The sequence below is a fragment of the Micropterus salmoides genome, unplaced genomic scaffold (genome assembly GCF_014851395.1).
Source record: "Micropterus salmoides isolate LMB-PRFRI ecotype aquatic unplaced genomic scaffold, ASM1485139v1 Ms_hic_scaffold_4050, whole genome shotgun sequence".
NCBI classification, from domain to species: domain Eukaryota; kingdom Metazoa; phylum Chordata; class Actinopteri; order Centrarchiformes; family Centrarchidae; genus Micropterus; species Micropterus salmoides.
The window spans coordinates 1-20,715 of NW_024043430.1; the positions used below are offsets into that span (position 1 = coordinate 1).

The 20,715-nt window shown below is 40.8% G+C and overlaps 1 long non-coding RNA gene across 1 annotated transcript in view; it reads right to left on the bottom strand.

Moving 5' to 3' along the window:
* Window positions 1–1,211: 1,211 nt before the first annotated feature.
* Window positions 1,212–20,715, bottom strand: part of LOC119887197 — a 39,707-nt gene continuing 20,203 nt past the window's right edge. The window contains exon 3 of the long non-coding RNA XR_005441632.1: window positions 1,212–1,520. This is a non-coding gene — a long non-coding RNA (uncharacterized LOC119887197). The remainder of the gene's footprint in view (window positions 1,521–20,715) is intronic.

The window sequence follows — 20,715 nt, forward strand, 5'->3', positions numbered from 1 at the left end:
GGAAGAGGTAGAGGAGGAAGAGGAGGGTCCGTATATTAAGCAAGGATAAGCACAGATTTATCTGATGTCTTCTTAAAATAAAAGAAGTAACATCATCAAAACTGCCTTTATCCATGCCTTTATAGACCAGCCCTCCTCTCCACTGAGACGGACAGAGTCGAAGACCACGCACACCATAGAGGTTAGGACATTCATTTCAGTAAAGTGGACGACACATAGAAAAAGCTTCAGTTAAACAGTTCAAAACATACATTTCAAAGGCAGGAATTAGAACAGAGTGAAATGGGACCGGTTGGGTTTTAAGGCACAACACAATGGGAAAAAACAAACAATGTGGGCCAGCTGCAACAAACATCAAGAGGTACAGAACATTCTTATTTACATACAGTGTGCCCTAGTTTGGTTAGTTTTTCATTAATTAGGCCCTCATACTCTACTCATAGAATGGACTTCTTGGTTGAAAACAAAAAATGGAGTGCAATCAAAATCTCCTCTTTACAATGTTTCTTTGGAAGCAAGCCCACATCACCAGTAATTTGAACAAAAAAAAGATATGGGGTGTAACGGCACACGTATTCATCCCCTATCATCTTAATACTGTCTAATTTGCTCTGCGTTTTAGTACATCCACTGCATAAATTCCAAATAGCGAGAGACCCACATCGGGGTTTGGCAGTGAGACAGTTGTTGTCCATCAGCTAGACCATGTTATTTGTTACAGGGCTTCAGCCCCATCATAATATTCCTCACCATGTGCATTTCAGTCAGTTTGTTGTGCCTGTAAAGTAGCACAGTGCTACCTAAGAGTGTAAAAATAGAAGGAGTTATGTAATGTAATGATTTCTTGACAGTTCATCACCTAGCACTTGCTTGGTTACTTCATTGTAACTAAATGTAACTCCTCGTTATGTTATTTGTACATTTTTGCTTTGTGTACAGATTAAACAAACAGAGGTACAATGTATAATTAGTGAACTTCAGTTCTCAGTTTCAGTTTCAACCTTAGACAGGCCAAAGCTTGGTGTTTCCGCTTTCAGTCTTAATGCTGAGCTAAGCTAATTGTCTCCTGGTTCCAGGTTATACTTAACACACAAGAGTGGTATTGACCGTCTCACCTAACTCATAAACCTGCTGCGCTTGTCTTAATGGACATTTTTTTAACCAAACTGAATTTTGTGTACCGTTAGACCCCTAGAACCATTACACATAGACCAGACTGAACACATGTAGTCATCACACAGACAGGAGAGCTAAATGCCAAGGGGAAAATCCACAGGTTAGGCATATAGATAGAGAGAGGCCAATGGGAAGGCACTGCACTACAATTAACACTCCAGGTATAAGCTGCCTCCAAACACTGATCAGATGTTACTTCATATTACCACTATTAATCATTATCAAGTTTATACGACAAATACAGAAATCCTAAAGAAGTGGTTAGAGGCAACTTTGACCCTTAAAGAAAGAACATCCATCCCTACCATGGTGACTCTGGGAGCGGACCGGCCAATGTTTTTCTCCTAGAAAACAGAACCAAGTGGTTATTTATTAGATTGTGCTACTTGCATGGTAATATAAAAGAAAAATACAATCACATTAAACAACCAGGAATTGTACATGCATAACACCAGTTGAACTCAAACATTAGACAATAAAGCAGTCCAATTTCTTCATTTTATGAATAACATCTCTTTTATGAGTCAAATGTTGCCCACATGTTACAGCAACAGATTTGTAGACACACGCAGTGCAGAAGGCTGCTGGAAACAATTTTAGTGATCGGATATCGATAGTGATACATTTTATCTTCCCATCAACTACTGGCTGATGCCACCTGACACCATGACACAACGCATCAAGTCACCTCTCTCTCTCTCTCTCACGCACACACATTCAGACAGACATACACACACACACACAGTGTGGGGGAAGACAGAGAGGAGTTGGAATTTAAAGATGAAAAGAGAGAATCGTGGGCTAGGTAGGAGGAAAGGAGGAGAAGAAGATAATGAGAAGACGGGAGGAGGTGTAAAAAGTCACCGTTGTTCCCCGCACCCTGACACCGCAGGGCTCCAGCCATGCGGCACTTTGATCCATCACTATCGATTTACCATCAGCTTCTCATCGCCGCGGCCTCCCACACAGCAGCACACAGCTACAGGGATGTGTTCCCCAGCACCGGGTTTGAGTGATATACGCACCAGCTTTGACCTTAAACCCAGTGACCAAATGAACCTTTATAGTTTGCAGCACATTCATGATAAGAAGAGTGCTGCTGTAGATACAATGATATTTCCACAGCAGTCTACTGATAACAGTGGGGTGAGGGAGGGAGGGGTGGTTACATGAAATCCCCTGTGAGAGAAACACGCAGAGAGCACATCTCAGCACTAATGTGTGTACACATAACATCAGCACCAGCAGAGTGAGGGCACACAGTGTAGATTAACATTGCACTGGTATATTCTTTGCACTGTAGTGCACACTGTTTGCTTCTCAGAGCCTCAAAGCCCTCCATCACAACAAGAATACTTTAAGAACCTGAACATGTGGTCTTGAGTATTTTGTTACCATTAAAAAGTTCAATTCGTAAACAATGAAACACCTCCTTACTCAGTTCAGTACACTCTTCATTGGTTTTGCTGCTACAGCCTTCCTTGGTGTGACCAGTAACCTATAATGGCTAATATTGGTTAATGTTAGCAATCTTTTGATAGATATTGTTGTGTAACTGACATTAGGCATCAAATTAGCATTCGCAATAAATCTACCTCAACTGGGGGGGGGGCACAGTAGAAAGTTCCACATAGAGATGTAAAATAATAGTAATGGTGGTCCTCATAATGATAGAGATAGTAATGATTATAATAATAGGACTAATAATAATATTAATTGTAGCAGCGTGTGTCAAGCAGGAACATGGGGTAGGTGACCTGCAACCACAGATCCAGACTCTACAGATCCAGAGGCAGAAACACCTGGAGAAGCATTTTAAAGGAACTACAATGCACACATAACCTCCTTTCTATCTAAAAAAAAAAAAAAAGAAGCTTATACTGAATACTGAATGAATGAGTGTTCTTTTTTTTTTAAGTTTACGTTTACCCTCACTGCCATATAAAAACATGTTTTAAATGATAGTATTCATTTAAATAATTTAATCACTTTGTGTGGAATATTTGATGTGCAAATGTGAGTATTTATTATCTCACTGACTTTTATCTCTAAGGCAAAAAAAGGTTCTTGTTATTATTAAAGGGCTGTTAAATCTAATCCTCGACATGTATTGAAATCAGTGAGCGACCAAAGAATAGAAAGAACACACACCAACTTACAGCTGTAGCTGACATAAATAATGAGGTTGCATTAGTAAAGAATAGACGAACTAATTAGAGCAAACATCCATTAGAATTGACTGCTGAAGAGGTAAGGCACTACTGTGCAATATACTGGAATTTATTTTAATTATCTTGTCATAGACCTTGAGCACACAAATCTCAAATAAAATTCTATTTGTGGCTACATTTGTATCTCTTGATAAAACCCCCCCTTTAGCTTTATTATGGTCGTTTTGACTTCAAGAGGCAGTGCAATCTGTAGTCATAGCATCTTAGAGGAACAAGAAAGACCAGTGACATTAACCTCTTACTGTACCATGTTAAGCAGGGCTACTGGAGATTTATACAGGATGACCTTGAGTGTTATTCCAGTCAATATCTTATTGATGGCTTGATAAATCCATCAGACATGTAATGCAAGGCTGACGTATTGGTGGTTGTGGAGTGTTTCCCCCGGAGGACACACTGTCATCTCTTGCATCCTTTGTTTGGTCCATATCTGATGCCCTATGAGGGGGGTTAATGAGTTTGATGCAGACGTATTCCTGGGAATAGTGTGGGACTTAATGAACTCTATAGGTTTGGGGCTCAGGGAAATCAAATATTCAGCTTCAGTAGTTGCAGAATGTATTTTCTTTGCTTTGGTTGAGGTAATGCAGGTGATTGATCTGCTTGTGACCCTGCTTTATGAGTTACAGAAGACCAAACTGATTCAGACTCTTTTACCAGTCTCAGTGTTCCTGCGTGGTTATTTAGAACCAAAGTGTGACAAGAAACCTTGATGCCCAAGCATTAGTTACAGTTCTCCTGACTCAGCATTATGCAGTATATTTATGATGTGTGCAGTGTTTTAGTCAACAGATACGTGTAAGGTTGAAGAGTGCTACAGGAAGATTCAGCATTTCCCTTCACCGCTGCACAAGCTAACAATTGTTTTATTTCACAGCGTTACCATGTAAAGCAGTCAGTTATTTTGATGCATAATTTTCATGAAATGCAGGGAGAGGAGATAAATCAAAAGGTTTCCACAGTGAGTGGTCGGATGTAATTCATAAAAATTTGACTTTATAAGCAGGGCTACAAATGACATAAGTGTAGGTGGCAGCTCAACAGTAAACAGCACTGGTTATGCTCCTTAATTGGAATAGGACGGTGTTTTACAGTCAACTGCTCCACTAACATATAGACAGCAGACGTGATGTTGGCTGTAACAGTCGGAAATTCCTGACTTTCCGGTGCAGCACCACTGAGGGGGAAGACAACTGCAACTGAAAAGCTGCAGAACAGCCAGTGCACTGAGGAGACCTCCCTCCCTGGGCAAATCTACTTGCCAGCATGCCCACCATCAGCACTTAACAATGTTTGTTCAGATTTTCAGCCCAAGGTAACTCGTTCTACAAGAGCTCCGCTGCATTTTCAGCCACCCCTACCCCGTCCGGCTCCTGAAATCAATGAAGTAGACTCAGCCCGCTAAAATTTCAGCTACAAACGCGTTCACAATATACTCAGAGCCAAGGTAAGAGGACTTTTTTCATGAGTCTTCAAGAAGCAAATTCAGCCCGAAGAACTTCACTACAACACTCGTCTGTTGGATGTGCAGTTTAAGGGTATTTGGGCCATTTCTGGTCTTTATTTAACAGTATATAATTTACACAATACATTGAGGTAAATACATTTCGGCTCAAACCTAATCTAACAGTCATAGCTGTGGGGTTCATTGATAGTAATGGGTATTTCATTGATGTTAAAGCTACATGATTGGAATAGTGACTTTAGGGGCAGCTGCTGCCATACTCTGATGTATGTTGCAATAAAGCTAAATGTTTTTTTATGACTGTAAGACTTCACATACTCTTGCATTTCATATTAACACATAATGTGGCGTGTGCAATGTGCCATGTTTGCTCATGGTGCCGATGCATTCAGCTTGTGAGCCTGGAAGCTGAAACCGTTTTCAAGAGACACAAATGTGTTAAATCTGAGCTTTGAAGGAAGTATACCTCACTGTTTTACTGCTACACAATCTGAAAGGAAAGAAACCTAAACTGTTGTAATTATTATTTACAGGTTGGGTCTTATTTTCATAGTTTTGGGCATCAATTCTCTCAGTAGTAATCAAGCTGATCGCAGGCTGATCTGAGAACATGGTCAGAAAGTAATTACATCCATATTGGGTGATTCCACTCCCCACATGCCAACGTTGAGTGCCAATAAGTAAAGAAGTAGTGCTCTAAAAGTAACATTGTCATTGAAGGTTATCATGGGTTATAATAATTTTTGTTTTTTCGTTTGGAACTGTACAGGATGAGACAGGATGAGACAAGCTCAGTGCTCAGTGTCGGAGTTTGAAAACCAAAACTAACTGAAAACACTTCTGAGCAGGCAGAAATCTTGCCACAAATCCACAGCCATGTGAACTTCAGCACCTCAGATAAAGTGCAGCTCACAGTCACTTGAGTGGGAAGCATCTGGAGCAGTGAGACACTCTCAAACAGAGCAAAGGTGTTTCCAAGCGAGAGGGACGCAGACACAGCAGTGACACAGAGCTACCGGCCAGAGGAAAGGCGCCACACTGCAGCCCAGACCTTTTACAAGTCAAATTACTTGTAGATTACAGTTGCGTCTTTGGTCTATGTTATTTGCTCATTTGCGGCTGGCTGTTAACCGTTTGTACCAAATACACTGACAAGACACTGACACACAACAGCGGTTATATTTAAATCTTTTTTTTTTACTGCTAGGGACGATTCCATAGTATTCAGACGTGTCCATCTCCTTCCTAATTCCATGCCCTTGATATAGTGGTATCCTTTGTGGCCTGTATAGAGAATACTCTTTCAATTTAGATATGACATGTGGGTGTATGTATTAAGGAAAATCTGAACCTATCCTTTAAGTATCTACTTTGGCCTGTAATTACAATAAAGAGTTCAAAGTTTTGGTTTCCAAAATGTGCATTTCCTTCTCATCTGCCACCCCGGTCGTTGATTTCTTTCAATCAACACCTCACTGAGCAAAGACGCGCTCAGTTTCTTGCTTCGCTAATCACGCTGCATTAGCATATTAACAAATCAATTGGCACGAAAGAGTGCCTCTCTCTATACCTGTGGCAAAACACTGGGTGCAATATTATGTAGCGTACTGAATGTGTGATTTGTTTCACCCCACCCCCACCCAACACACACACACACACACACACACACACACCACCGCTCCCCTGCTGGGTGTGTTGGATTGCTATCAGTCCCTGAGAAGGCTGCTTACATAACCACGCTGCCAGCACCAGCCCACGTCAGCCTCCATATTAGATGATAGCATTTTAAATGGCTTTTTGACAATGTTGCAACTAACTTGCAGTGTAAGAGACAAGGCCACTTGAGAGTGCACATGAGAGCGAGGAGCTGTGTGACTGCTGTTTTGCCTGTAAGTGATGTAAAATAAGATGGTGTGAAAAGAAATAAAAGGGGATGATGTCGTTGGGATTGTTTTCATGGAGAAAGACGGGAGCTCATCTGCCAACTTTAGGAGCAAATAATAGTTCAGATTCATTTGTGCAGCAGCTTATGCAATTCTGTAAGACATTTTCTCAGGGGCGTGAAAGTAACTATGTTAAATATTTATGCTCAACTGGTTCAGGGGTTGGGATTGTAAAGCATGAAAGCTGATCGTGACGCGATTAACAAAAGCAGAGCACAAAGTTGCCAGAGCTTACCGGTCTTCTTGCAGGGGAGAAAAAAAGCTTTCTTCATTAACTCTTCATCTCATACAGCAATCCCCCAAGCTCAGATAGAGCAGGGCGAGCGAGCAAGGGAAAGATTAAGAGAGGGAGAGTGAGAGCAAAGATTCGATAAAGAAGGGGAGAGTCTTATTTCAGTGCTTCACACACTGCTGGATGATCAAAGTAGAAAATGCTGTTTTAATTCCAAGAATCATATCTCATCTCCTGTCCACAAGCTCATTATAAAGAATTATGCTGCGGGACAGTGGGGGAGAGAAGAAGAAACAGAAGATGCACATAGAAAAAGACCTGCTCATCTACTACAGTGTACTTAATACATTTATTTTTGCTAAGCACTGACAGCTAGCCTTTCTTGACTTGTTATAGATAGGCCACAGTGACCTCTGCTTCAACCCTGAGGCAGTGCCTAGTGATGTAGCCCCAGCAGCGGGCCAACCTTGAATACAACATAATTTGACATGGACATTGTTGTTTGTCATTGTAAGTTACAGTAATCCGTTTAGTCATTTCATTGCTTTTCATTACTAAGCTCAGGTCCATCAGAGTTGCCTTCCAACAACTCTAAGGCCCTGTCTACACGGACACGGGTATTTTCAAAACTGTAAGTTTGTAGTTTGGCCGTTCGTCTACACGGAAACGCAGAATCAGGTCACTGAAACCGAATATTTTTGAAAACTCCTGCCAGGGTGAGAATTTTAAGAATCTCCGGTTGCAGTGTTGTCGTGTAGACGGTGAAACCACAGTTTTTGCCTTGCGACATCAGAGTGCGCACCATTATTTGCTGTGTTTGATGTGAGATTGTGCTCCACTGCCTGCTTTCTTTACAATTTTATTAGGCTCTAATTGGCCAATGTGGCTTTACGATTAGGGTCATATCGCTGCCTGTTGGTTTGGCATGCTCTTGACGGCTTAATAACGTGTTTTTGTGTTTTCATGTATGCAGAGATTTTTTTTAAACGACAGAGGAAAAACTCAGTTTATAAAAGTACCCCTGCACGTGTGATTAGGACGAAATCCACCACACCCACATGCCACATCTTCTGTATTTAAACACAGGTACGAACAGGAAAGGAGACACTGCGGTTTAAAGAGCAGCAAACCCAGACGCCTGATAACAGAAACAGGAAAACATTTAAATGGAACCACTAAATTATTTTGTTAGGCTGGATTAAAACACAGAGCAGGTGATAGCAGAGAGCAGTAGAGGTTAAATTGGAACTGAGACTTAGAAGTACGGGCTGTTTCTGTCCCACCGCTCACCAGATTTTGCTGTTTTTAATTGTTGAGCCTTAAGGCTGAATGAATGTACAAAAAAAATTATCTTGACTGATATTGCAATTGTGATTTAATTTTCAAAATTGGAGGGAATGTTCACTCTTACTGTTTAAATGAATTATGGTGAGATTTTTTGCAAGGATCTGTCCCAAACAAATCTGATCTTTTTAGTCTGTAGAATATGACTTTTAGGTCAAGACATCTCTGCAGCACAACAATATTTCATTTTTAGTTTTCTGACACACATTTTAACAAATATTATTTTTACATGACAACAGCGTTTCAAAGTGAGTTGTCTTGTGGGTGTAGACGTGTGGATTCGATTTCTAGTCGCGTTACCGGGTTACTGTCCAGCATGGCACAGAAAGAAAACATTAGTCTACTGTTTAAGAAATGTACCCACATCTACAATGTTTTTATGCAAGTAAATGTCTCTGAATGAGCTAATAGCACTATTTCAGAATGTAATGGATTCGTTTGGGTAGAGTCTAATGCCCCGTAGCAGACTGGGGCCACAGCTTTACCAGCTGATGTCTGCCTGATATCAAAAATCACAATAAAAGCAATCCCCTAAACTAGATGAATGGCCACAGGATGACACCTGATGTCAGGTTGTACAGCAGCAACGAGCATTGAGGTGTGACCGTCCCAAAAACGACCCTCCTGGTTCTGGCAGCACTTGTATTTTTTCCCGGCGACACAGACACAGATACCTGCACACTGTGTGCACATCCATCCATACATTACTCCTCCAGCTCCCCATTCAACAGCACAATCAGGCTCGGCAGGGGCTCCAGTCTCCAGTCATTACAGCCAGTTAATTCTAAACTCATTAACAATGGAGCCATAACAATAGTGCGCACAAAAGCAGGAGGTGTGGGTGGACTGCCTTCATGCAGGAGGAAAAAAAAGAGACATTGGGTTTTTCATAATCAACTGTCAGTCATTTGCTAAGATAAAGGCTTCTTTAAGTCTGCATAGGGGACAGAAGCCCACAGTTGCAATTTAATTACCATTTTGCTGGAGTTTTACAAAAGAAACATAAGTATGCAGTGTCATGACTACGGAGGATTGGCTTCATGAATAGAAATGTGTTTCTACAAAAGACAGAGGAGAGAGTTGAATTAAAGCCCTGACATATTCATTGAAAGTTGCGATTTTTCCATCTCTTCTGGCCCCCTGGTTGAATAAGGAATAAAAAGACAAAAGAATGGGATGAATATTAACCAGTCTTCTTTGTAGTGGAGAAAATCTTAGTGACCTTTCATGCCTTCCAGGATTTTTTCACCGACTTCCACTTTGTTTAGCTTTTGGTAATTTTTCAATTACCACAAGCTTAAAAGCATTAAAAATTCAAATAAAATCTTCTGAGGCGTGTCATATTCCAGGATGTGACAGAAAAGATGTATGCTGCTTCAACAGCAGCATTGCCACACCGCCTGAGGCACAAAAGCCGACAGCACTTGACAAGGTGTGCACAATTCGCGTCAGGAGCGAGGTGAGAGTGAGACAAATCTGAATATTGATTGAGTCCATTTAATCCACCTCGGCACCTATTGATGTGTCAATCATCCTGCTAAATCTAGTAAAGTGTATCAGTCTTGCGAGCAGAAAAGCGGCCCAAGGACACTGCTCTTTTCTGTCGTGTTTAAATTGCTGTTGGCACTGCACGCCGTGACTCATGGTAATGAGTTAATGAAGTCATTGAGATTTAGTGAGCAGCCACAGGCTACGCACTTCCTGCCGAGAATAGTGTCAATATGGCTTTATTAACATTTCAGAAAAGTGCCACTATCACATTGGCTGCACTGATCACAGCAATTGTGATTAATTTTGTGGCCTGATCAGACAGGAGGCACCTATGTGTGGTGGGGTAACTTGGGATGATGTCTATATGTTGGAATATTAATATTTCATCATGATTGGATCTCACAAGGAAGTAAATACTTTTCTCCATTTGCCATTTTTTTCTCTTTCAATTCAGACATACCACACCACAAATATGCTTATGAAATGTTTTGAAGTTTTCATGTTTTATTGTTTTACAACATTGAATCCGCGTAGATTTAATGTGATTTTTTAGTCATACTAGCAGCAAGCTCAAGGGATGGTAATGTCATTTTCTCTGTCTGTTAGTCGGTTGGCCACAATGTTGGCACTGAAATATGTCAATCACTAAAAGTAATGGCCTGACCTTTGTTCTAGCACCACCACGAGGTTCAAATTTATATTTTCGAGTGAAATTTTTTTTTGCTATAAAATTTGGTACAGACTATGTTGGTGATTCCGTAACTTTTCCTCTAGCACCGTCATCAGGTCACAATACCTGCATGGCATCCTCATCAGCTTCAGCTGTACTTTGTGATTAATTAGCAAATGTTAGCATGCAAACGTGAAAAACTAAGATGGTGAACTTGGTAAAAATTATACCTGCATAACATCAGCTTGTTAGCATTGTCACTGTGAGCACATGTTAGCATCTAGCTCAAAGAAACTCTAGCTGCTAGAATGGCCGTAGACTCTGAATCTTGTTTGATACTGATCAATCAATACATATACTTCAATATCAAAGTGAAAACATGTCTATGTCTACATAGTGACTGAAAATATTTACAAATAGAACATAATGCATGTTTGCATATGTATTTGCCCCTTTAATAGAACACACCTGATTCATCACAGGTGCCTCATTAATTAAATGGAGATTACCTGTTATGGTAAAAATAGAGATGTTGCTAGAAGGTCCAGCTTTTTCTGCTACAGTATTGCATTATTGTAGTATTGTAGTAATACTAAGAACACTCTAAACTATTCATGATTGAAAGGCACAAGTCAGGAGAAAGAAAGAAGAAAACTTCCAAGGCACTGAACATCCCTTGGAGTCCAGTAAAATCAATCATTAGGAAATGGAAAGAGTGTGGCACAGCTGTAAATCTGCCAAGAGCAGACCGTTCTCAAAAACTGAGTGAGGGTGCAAGAAGGAGACTAGTGAGGGAGGACACTAAGAGACCTATGACAGCTTGAGACTATCGAGAAAGAATAAGGACAGAGTCTGTCATTTCATTTCCCTAACTAAGTAGTTATTATTGTAACCATGAAGATAAAGGTCTCTTAACCTTAACAAAGCAATCATTTCAATCCAGACCACCATGTTTCTCTAAATATTACCAAATTGTATTTGTGCCTAAACCTAACCAAACCTTAACCTGTCACAAGTTTTTTTTAAATTCAACAATAACAATTGGCCTTCACCAGTCGCAGTTCAGTGGCAAAGAGACAGCACTTATATGGGATAAAGACTGTAAAGTTCTGGTAAAGCAGTCCGCACACATCTGAATTAACATCATGATCATGAAATGCTGTGGGAATCCGTCTTTTATATATTTAGTTTCGCTTATAATGAGTTCAACTCAAATCAAGTTTGCTGTATTCTCTAATGAGCAGTAAAACATCCCATGTTGAAAAAAACAGTGACTCACCCCACAACAAGGAAAAACAGGTATAAACAGGTTTTTTGGAAATTAATTCATGTATATTTTGTATTCTATGTGAGTGACTGAGGAAAGGCGAGTCTCAGTTTGAGGCAGGGGAGATATCTGACAGAGCCCTCCCCCTATCTAATTAAGTAATAACCCTCGCTAAGAGAAAACCAGAATGAGCCGAGAGGAAAATCTATAGAATTCATTTCCAGAGATGCAGGGGCAATTTGTTTCAAAATGACAAATATTGTGCTCGTTAGATGTACAAAAACATAAATCATCGTATAAATTTGTTTTAGGGTGAAGGACCCCGTTTGATATTGCTGGTTATTTTGCTTTGCTAAATTGGCACATTAGCGCTTCTCTGCCTGTGTCCTCTACAGTTTTCACTCCAACTCTGCCTTGATGTTGTCTTCTAACTTCAGTTTATTCCTGAACTAGCAAATCCTGGGGTCCTTTTGCAAATATTTTGCACACCTGTTGAGACTAACAACATACTCCATAATGGAGAGGCACTTTGGAGAAGAGGGCAGAAAGAGGCCAGCCTCCAGATTGCAAGGTGATGGGACCGGGGACTCCTGTGGTTGGGGAGGAAATGTTCCCCACTGTGTGAAATTACAAAACTGCAACACAAACAACTTAAAATATCCCAGATTTGTTACCAAACCGTCAAAAGGATCGGTTAGCCGAGGATGCCTGCTTGTGTCTTTTGTTTGGGGCGAAACACATCAAACTCTCTGACAAGTAGTTTTTTGATGGTGTGCAAGCGAGGCATTTCTTTCTTCTTCCACCATTACTCTGTTGATATCATGTGGGGAAACAAATTGAAAGATGACTGAAGTGGAAAATGACTGTTCGTATATTGTGACTCTGTATAAACTGTTGAAGCATTGTAATTATGCACCAGAGCCAAGCATGAAATGTTTACCCAGGGAAACAGCTTCAGAAATGCGCAACACGTACATGTCAATGGATGAAATACAATGGGTCTTTATGGGTGAGTTTAATTATTACATTCTGCAGCTCCGGAGCCAACGGGCTCCCTCTGCCTTTGACAAAGCGTCATAATTCACATTGGCATGCGTTTCAGTCAAATGAGAGCGAGTCAGGTTGATAGATCGAGGTCTGTAGAGATGATGCATTTCCGCTGTGATTGCTTTCATAGCCATTACTCACAGCATAGGGTGATTAGTAGGCCAGCAGCTGACACCTCCGCTTGCGCCTGTGCGACAGAGCGGTCTCATAGGAGGGTCCGGTTACCTCTGCCACAACACTGATCTCTGATTGCCGGGCTCAATCAATGAACCAAAATAATGGATTATGTGCATTCTCATCAATCAGCCTGCCAGGGGAAGGAAGTCATGAAGGACGGACAGCAGTCGTGCTATTTATGAAAGAGGCTACAGGACTTATCACTCACATTCTGTCTCCTCGGTGTCATTGTGTTACCTGTCAAAGGTATTTTGGGAGGAATATGTTTGTGCTGACCTTGACTAGCCTCTGCAGGCAATGAGGGAGAGAGAGAGAGAGCAACAGTGACAACATGCTAGCTTGACCCTTTAACTGAGGCAACATCCAGCCTGTTTAAGAGATTTAGGCTGTCACTTTTTCAAGAAATCAAGTTACACAAATGACATTTAACACACACGATATATAGTGTCAAGTCATTAGCATGTCACCCATGTAGCATAATCCGGAACTACACTGCCAACTTTCAGTTCATTCATGCTGCCTCACTAAGTGACAAGCTAACAGATGTTTTTTTTTTTTTGCTAATGGCAATGTTACTGTCTGGTCAGTTATATTGTTTTTATATAACAGCAACATAAGTCATGCTTTTTTTTAATACATAAATGTTTCCACACTGCTCAGAAGGTTTGGTCTCATGATTTATTGTTTAGCATGGCTTGCTTTCATCGTTTTGTGTAAGCTAGAAAACAACAACTGCCTAATTTAGGTCATGCAAGAAATCCCAGCGATGGTGCATTTTATAACCGTTCTACACTCAGGGATGTTGTGAATTCTAAACTATCACATATCACTACAGGTCAGCTATGTAAACAGCCATTGTAATTGGAAAAGAAAGGAACATGAGCTATGTGTTTGCATCATTTTAAGATGGGCACTACCACTTTCTAATAAGTCAACTATTACAAAGGGTTATTAAGTTTAGCTTATTGCTTTATAAATTAGTTTAAAACTATTAATAAAAACAACCTTTGGTTTACTGGTGAGTCAGAAACAGTCAAGTAATTAATAAAGTAATAAATAAATGGCAACCAAAAGGACATTTTATTGGACATTTTCTAATTAAACCCCAATAACTGAGGTTTTCTGACCACTTGCTGCAGCAGAAACAAGTTTACATTGACAAATAATCACCTTTAATAATATTGCAGTTGCTTGTTTACTTACCCAGCAGTTACAAAGCAACATTATCATTTATATGGATTTATATAGGTGAATGTCAGTCCAATATTCACCCTCTTTTCGCTCTGTTTTTGGTCTCCACCACCTCCTGAGGGAAATATCTGGCTCTTTAGCTGCTGAATGCTCTACTATGTTCACCAGTGAGTCTTCAGCTGTGTTTGTCAGTCAAACATTTTTGGTAAGAGTTTTAAGTTTTTCTTTTTGTCTGTTTTTTTTTTATTCTCACTGGTTTGAAGTGGGTTGGAACGTCTAATCACTAATCAGGATTTATCGTTTGAAGAATGTGACTTGAAACAATTAATTAATGCTTAATTAATACCTCAATGATTAAAAAAAAAACTTTGATTGCTGCTTATTTATTCTAAATAAATACTTGATGCCAAGTTTTCAGGGGCTTTAATGGCTCATAACCGCTTTCTAAAGTATTTGTAAAAGATTTATTAACCATTAATAAACCCTTTATAAAGAGTGACTTATTATAAAACGGTACAAATGAGGGGAATTTAACTTCTCAACTAAACAGCATAATTGCAAACTCAGCATAACAAAATGTGCAATTAGAGAAACCTATTCTGATACTGCAGCTCTAATTTCCTTTTATCACAATTTCTGGATGGACATGACTGTGTAAAATAGTTTTTCTTTGCACAAATGCATCTGCTACAGTCAAATTACGTAGTCATATTCAATTAAAACAAATTAGAGTACATTAGTGATGCCCTATTAAATGATTAGGGGAAGTTTCTTCAAAGAACACTTATATAAGACCTGTTTTTTTAATAAATATATCCGTAAGATCTTTAACCATGCAAATGTGTGGCTGAGGATTGACTTCTCTAAAGTGGACGGGAAAATTACATTTCCTCAATTAGTGCTCTTAAAATAGAGCCCAAGATGGCAGCCCTGGGTTATTGCATTGGACAAGGTCGTTAGCCAGCTCCGCCACAACGCCCTCAGAAATAGGCCGTGCCCTTGGTCCCTTTGCTCGACCAAAACAACCAATTTAGACATTAAGTCTGCCATGTGACCCTAATTGTGCATTAATCACTATTAAATTCCATTCTGTGTCACAACAATACACACTGTGGATTCGGAGAACATCTTTTCAGGCCATTAATTAAAAAGCAAGATAGTAAAACATCAGCACAACCATACAGCCCCCAGGGGCGCAAAATCAGCTATAGCTAAAAGGGTAATGAGCTAGCTAAAAGGCTTGAAGTCAGTGAGCCGCCAGCGCCGTAGATACTTTGGACACATTTTCCATGTTTTACTATATATTCCAGAAGGCATTGTGGCAGCTGTGCGGCTGATTCCTCTTGGTTTAATTTAATATCTACATGCTTCCCTAGACTGCTGTGTCTGCCAGATAAACCATCGTGGTCATGAGGGAGATGGAGAAGGGAACAATGAAAAGTCAGGTGAAATTTGGGCCAAAATCTGGTCCAACCGTGTTCCAGAGGACAGAGCTGGACGGTATCAACTCCCCATGCTGCTCAGGTGGGTTTGAGCGCTCAGAAGTAATTTTTTAGATAATTCAATTTAACTTCCAGCGAGCAAATATTGACTCACTCTCTTGTAAACATGTAATTTTCTCGGAACAGCTGATTCTGGGTGATGACAGGACCAAATACTAATTACCGGAGATTACTAATTAATGTTTGAGGTGATTAATAATGTAAAAGTCACTTTTTGCATGGCCCAAGAGTATCATTTCCTAACCTCACCTCTTGGCACCTAAGGAAAGTGTCTGAATTATTCTGTTCTCTGGTGTACAAAATAAAGCTATAGGGCGAGATCAGCCGTCATGTGACTCTCCTCGCCCAGGGAATGAAGACAGGCATGAATTTTATTACCTCTACCTAGATGGACTGCAAAAGAGTTCTGAGCTGTTTGGACTGAAACTGATGCAATATTGATGGCGCTGGTCAGGCTGGCACAGACAATGCTCTGAGTAGACAGATCAATGCCACATCAAGGGAATAGAGACAGTTTAGTGAAGGGAGCACTATTGAACTGGAGGCAGATCTACTTTGTGTGGTTTAAAATGGACAGAAACTATACAGGCAAGAACATAAAGCCTCAGTGGACTCATCAGGAGAACAAAAAGAGCCTCTACGATGCTGCTTCCGTACATCCACCACGAGTCCAGTTGTTTATGTGGACAACTATGTTTGGCTGTGTCACAACATCTCACATCAGCGTCATGTTGCTGCTGTCTCCATGCATGGTTTATCCACAATCAGCTGACTATCATAATGAAAAGACTGAGCAAGCAAACATGGGCTTGAGTGTTGTAGCATGGGCACAGGAACAGTTTTTACACTAACGCATCGAGTGCTTCGCTGTCAGCCTCTGCGGTTCATTGCCCATGGCTGCAGGAGCCAATTCTCTCTGCAGGGTCCTTTTGTGCTTTTTCTCTATCGCCCAACTCAGAGAAACCACTGGCTGGATATTGCTTGGGCGTAAGACGTGCACATTAGTCTTTTATTGTAAGTTTCTACCTAAATGGAGTTATTAAATTTAATGGAGTATTCCATTAGATGATTTAATTGTAAATACTGATGTAGACTCTGAAATAAGACTTAAGTGCCCTCAAGTGATTGGAGCCTTTTGGTGTCTCAACAAAAGCTGAAAGGATTTCTGCTGCCCATACGTTAGAAAATATAAACCATGATGGTGTACTACAGCTATTTTTGCATAATATATAAAGCTGCAAAGTTTTCAGTCGTTCAAGACAGGGTAAAACCTTTACCATACACACATATGTGGAAACAGAGTCTAAGCCACAAATGTCTCAGTGGGCATTTCCCATGCCATCAGCTGGATAATAACTAAAAGCCGGTCTAGAAGACACATTGTCAACTTTTGCGGTGTGCTACTAACTGGAAAATGTCATACTCTATGCCTACAAACGACAAATTGTCCACATAGTTCCGCACTCGGCCTAGCTTACCAATGGTAGCACGGATTACCACTATACTTCCCGTGTATGTTATTCCAATGCCTGCAAAGTATTGTTTGTCCAGAATTATAGACAGAAGGGTGTCTATCTAGCGTTAGCTGCTTCTTTCATATGTGATGACAAATGTCAAAACTCACAGCAGGTGACAATTTACACTAAGAAATGTAACATACGGAGTCTCGGAGTCACGGAGTACTTAAATAAACACAATACCTATCTAATACCTAATACCTAAGAAGTCAGCAAGAATATATTTATATGCAAAGGCTAGTGCAGTGCAGCTTTAATATAAAAACTGTTCTATATTTCATAGCTCCATCACCGCACTCACCATGACTTTGTATTCCCTGTCTAGAGCTTCTGAAACACCCCTGTCTTGCTCTACTACTATCAGCATTCCTGGGGGATATGAAGTTGTGTGCAAACTAAAACAGACCAGCCAGTACACAATATCTCAAATGGAAGACAGAGCGAGAGACCGAGAGCATCGACACACTGAATATCTTCTGTTTCACGCCGACATATGGATGTTTCAATTCTGCTATATGTGCCTGAGGGGAATTCTCCCTTGAGCTAGCTCTTCCTCTTTCTTCTGCTCCTCCTCGGGGATCTCTAGCCCCCTCCACCACCTCTCCTGTCATCCCAGGCACGCTAGCTGGGAGCCTTTTCTCCACTGCATCCTCCCCTGGCTTCTGTCACCAACCGCTGTCTGAGTGTCTCAGCTGAGTCCCCATCTCCCTGCGGCTCCCGCTAGCTCTGCAGTGCACTGTGCCAAATGTGAGGTAATTAAGACACAGAAAACTCCTCCACTCAGTTGGGAAGAGGATTGAAAAGCTCATATCTGTCAGAAGCGGCAGCATGCTGCTAATTTTGCCTGATTTGAAAGCGCTTCAAGGGTGTGCCAATTACTATGTGCATCTACTATAGGCAATGACATGTGACTCTCATGGCAGGAATGTGGAATAGTTTGGAGGAAGAGAAAAGTTTATTTGCACCTTGCTGATGATCATTGTCTGCCATAAACCACTGAATTACCAGTTCACTACATAGGAGCTACAGTTAGATATTTACCTTTTTATAGATATTTATAGATAGATAGATAGATAGATAGATAGATAGATAGATAGATAGATAGATAGATAGATAGATAGATAGATAGATAGATAGATACAAATTTATTGTTGATGCTCACTGTGATTACACAACTGCAGAAAAATTGCAGAAATTATAATGTCAGTAAACACCTCGGCTAACAGTAATACCATAGTTACGTCATAGACTTGTTCCGGTTGATTCATAATGAAGCTGTGTGAGTGACTACCTCTCCTGTGTTTTCACACCCATATCATATTCCTTCCATGCCTCACTCAGAGGGGGGTTAACGGGCCAGCTCGATATGTGTGAGAACACCTCCCTCCATCCGACACACTCCCTTCCCCAACCCCCAATGGCCCCTAGGGAAACTTCATTATTTATGGCTATTGAAGGGCCTTTCAATTATAATACCTCAGCCCCTCCTGTCTATTACGCCACAGTCTGGCGTGTAGATTGAATACCTGTGGCCTCTATAAGCGATAATTCAAGCGCCCCGCCGTGTGAAAAGTTCACACAACCTGCACCGCTGACAATGTGGAGGCAATTTGCCGCTCTGGTCAGAGAGGGCCGGGAATGCTGTGGCATAATGTGCAGTGGGGGAATGGAGTCAGTGACAGCTACGAGATGTAGACATGGCTCCGCTTTCTCTCTTCAATGAACAGCTCATGGAGTAGCTTTATTAGCCCAACAGAGCCCCTCTCAGCATGTCTAGTCTCTCATGTCTCACGTGATTGGAGCCTAATGCCAAACATGGCGTTGATCCCTCACCCCTCCAGCTTGCGTGTTGCGTGGAGAACAGTGTGAAAATTATGCCAAGGAAAACACCACCTGCTTTATGGGGAGGCAGAGAGACTTGGCTTGTTGTGGGATATATCGCAGAAGTAATAAAAATGTACGTTTGGTCTGCCCAGTTCAGTGAATTGGATTATCACTGCGCTAATTCACTGAGAGCACCAAGCAAAAGGTGTCCCATAATGGTTTATCATCTGTGAATGCGAAATTAACCAATTGTTTAGGTGCTTAGTAAACAATTGCCCACTGTAAATTGATAATGATTACTGATTATCACAACAGCAGGAGTCATTTATCAGCCTCTACAATAAGGGCTGCTTAACAGGGTTGTTGTTGTGTTTGCATTTGAAAGCTATGTCTGTGATTTTACACGTGAATATGTGGATGTGTGCAATGTGTATTACTCACATTGTGGGGATAAAAATCTGTTCCAACAGCTACATTATGGGCACTCCCATAAAAAAAGCTCGTCCCCCTAAAGTAAAGTACTAGATATTGGACTATAGAGGCTAGGGTTAGGTTGGGTCAGGTAAGGAGACTGTCATGGTTAAGTTTGGGGTTAGGGCATGTACTGGTTATGGATTAGGCTACGTGTAACTCTTGATAGATTTAAATAAAGCATTTAAAATGTGCATGTCTTAGCTGAGAAGGAATCAACATTAAACACACCATCTCTAGCTTAACAGACTCCCTACAGACTCTTAACATTTGGTCTGAATTGATAAAAAAAAGAAAAGAAAGAATGACAGAGCAAATTAACACCGCACTCGAAAACACGCGTTCCTCTTTGCCTTTTCAATTTTTCATCTGCTGGAAATAGATTTGGAGATGGATCCCAACCCAGGGCTGATAAATTTTAATTTGATCCCTCCCATGCATCATTATTTGCACAATGCAACTAGCAGTCATAGCATGTGTGCTCTGAATAGCAAGTCTACATTCAAATTCTGCACAGAATACAAAATTCTCCCCCCTCCTATACAACAAAAGGCAATCATTCCATTTGTTTTCCCACACAATGGCCTCTGGATAATAGTAATATGGGGGTGGGGGTGGATGGAGGAAAAAGCGCCCAAGTTATCTGCCTTCCCCAGTCTTCGTCTCTGCCTCTTCGTTATGAATAATAGATTATAGATGAGAGCGGAAGTTTGCCTTGCAGGGAGGTGGGTATAAAGCTGCTTGAGGTCAGCGCGGCAGAGCCAAGATCCGTCTTTTACCGGGCCTTTATAAAACACTTGGAGAAGTATCCTCAAAACGCCCTTAACATGACTCTTCATAACAGCTGTGACTCTGTGAAGGACATGGCTGTTCAGTATGATAAACCCGCTATTTTTTTGGTGCTTCTCTTGCTAAATATTTGGTAAGTCTGTGGTGTTGTGCACTTAACACGCATTATCCCTCCTCTGCCTTTATGCTTGTTATGTTGGATTCTCAGCTGGGGGGGGACTATAGCTGATTACCAGGTTAGAGGTATTAAGAGGAAACAAAAATCCAAACTGAGTAATTTAATAAATGCAGTCAGGACTGAGAAGCATCTTAAACAGGGGAGGTTGAAAGAAAAAGCCTGTCTGATTCAAAGGCTCGACACATTCCTTTTAGCAGTGG